The 2,398-nt window shown below is 30.4% G+C and overlaps 1 pseudogene; it reads left to right on the top strand.

Annotated features, from left to right (window-relative positions):
- The first annotated feature begins 1,009 nt into the window (after positions 1–1,009).
- On the top strand, positions 1,010–1,540 carry LOC110671290 (B3 domain-containing protein At2g32645-like; annotated as a pseudogene).
- The last annotated feature ends 858 nt before the right edge of the window (positions 1,541–2,398 follow it).

Genomic DNA, 2,398 nt, shown 5'->3' with positions numbered 1-2,398 from the left:
AATCAATGATATGTAATAAATTTTTTTTTAATTATTTTTTGAAATTTAAATTCTTTAGAATGAATTATTAAAAACTCATTAAGGCTTATAACTTTATTCATACTTTATTTCTATTGTTTTTCAAAATTAATTACGACTCTTAGGATAAAAATTATATAAAATATTTAATACCAAAAAAATATATACAGAAGATATCAAAATTTTTATAATACAATAATTTAGAAATTAAAAAAAAATAAATTTTGAGAATAAACTCATGATCATGATCAAATTTAAATTATCATTAATAAATTATATAAAAATCCCATAATTTTAAATATTAAAAACTAAAGTAACTACTAATAAATTATACGTATTAAAAATTAACTTTGTCAGCTAAAATAATAACTATTAATAAATTAGAGATAATAACAAATTAATGTCAGCTTCAACATTCTGAAGCAGTGCAAGATTACTATAAATGAAATAAGGAAAGATATCGACAGATAGAATATATCATAAATAATTAATTAATTAATGCAAAAAAAAAAACTAATGAAAGATATCTACAGATAAAAGATTATCACAAGATATCACAAACAATTAATTAATGAAAAGAAAACTAATCAAATATGTCAAAAGATCGCAAATCTTGAAGGATTAATTAAAGTTATAAACTATATATAGGTTTGTGCTTGTTGAAATGTGTAGAAATATTTTTTCACTAGAGAAGGGAGAAATAAAGATGGGCAGATTTCTTGATGCAGATATTGGTGGGTGTTTCGACAGAATCATGGCTGCGATCAAGTTAGTGGAAGAAAACATTCTGACTGCTTTTATGCAATAAGTAAGAGCTGAAGCCATGATCAAGCATGATGACCGACTTGTTGCATATGTGCCCAAGAAAAGCAGGGGCCATGGACAACGCGTAGACAAGAAACCTCATTCTCATTCATCTTTATTTCTTCATGTGAAGTCTTCTAGGAGCATGAATGAGAACAAGAAAAGGGTTAGTGGCAAGTGATGTTTTCAAAGTGGTAATAGTAATGAAGATGAACAGAAGAAAAAGAAATTGCTGAAGAGACCAAGGCCTGACAGAATCAATTTTGCAAATTTTGGTTCGAAGACACCTACTGACATGCTTGAGGAATAGTGGCATAAAATTCAAGCAAAAGGAGGCATTGATGTGAAATTGGTAATAATGAAACAGATGTTTGCCACTGATTTGAATACTCATCACAATCGTTTCTCAATCCCTTTTAAACAGATAAGAGATTTCAGTTTTCTTACAGAGGATGAAAAGAGAAAGTTAAAGGAGCCCAAGGAGAAAATACTAGTTACACTTATGGAACCTTGTGGTTCTAAGTCTGAGATGTGGCTAAAGCAATGGAATTTGAAAAGTAGCAGTACCTATGTGTTGACATCTAGTTGGAAGAAAGTCTTGGAAAGGAATCATCAGGGATCATCAGGGAAGTTCAAACAAAATGACATAGTGCAACTATGGTCTTTTAGGCATAATGGAGATCTCTGGTTGGCTCTGTTTAAGGTTGAGGAGCAGTAGTGGCAGTAAAGGGGAGAATGGCAATGGTGCACAACTCATAGTACCATGTTGGACCTAGAACTATGTTCACAATTTGCTAGTTTAATTAGAGTTGGAGTGCTGTAACTTAATACACAGTTATTTGTTTTGTCTTCTTCCTTGCTAGTTATATTATATTTCTACAGTTAAACATCTTTGATGTAATTGATGTTAGTAGTATGCCCTAGAGCATATCATTTAGTATGTATCTTGTACATCTTTTATTAATAAAAGGCATTTTTCACTTTTCTGTTTACATAATATATTTATGTGTAATAGAAAAGGTCCATTGATATTTTGTTAGAAATTCTATTCTTAAGTTGTTAAGAATATGGGTGACAGTATTTCTTGCAGAAAGTATCATAAATAGGTTCACAATCGAGGATACTTCATAATAAGGACATGACTTATCCTGAAAGATTGTATTCATGTTTATTCCCAAGTTATTTATATGAGATATAAATAAGATAGAATGGTGAGTCTCATGCCATATAACAAACATGATAGGCACTTATACATGATAAGTAGGCCGAACCAATGACACTTATGACAAGCACATGGAGTTTACTCTTGTCAATGTATTGTCATAAATCATATCAGTGCATATAATCTTTAGACCTGAGATAGCACAGTTATCTTGTATATAGATGGTTTGAGTTTGATACTGCTTTTATACTTGTACTGTGTATGGGTATATGAGCATATGTTGGCTCCTACTAGTTATATATGGAGGTAGGTGTTGATCAATATGGAATCTGTTCCTCTAAGTAAATAGTGATAAAATCCTATGTTCATTTAATTGTTCTTGATGTTCCAAGTTCCTGGCCAGGACAGATAGAT

Source organism: Hevea brasiliensis, chromosome 14 (assembly GCF_030052815.1).
Source record: "Hevea brasiliensis isolate MT/VB/25A 57/8 chromosome 14, ASM3005281v1, whole genome shotgun sequence".
In the NCBI taxonomy this organism is placed as follows: domain Eukaryota; kingdom Viridiplantae; phylum Streptophyta; class Magnoliopsida; order Malpighiales; family Euphorbiaceae; genus Hevea; species Hevea brasiliensis.
Note: the sequence above shows the minus strand (reverse complement) of the source record. Positions and strands in the feature narration are given on the sequence as shown.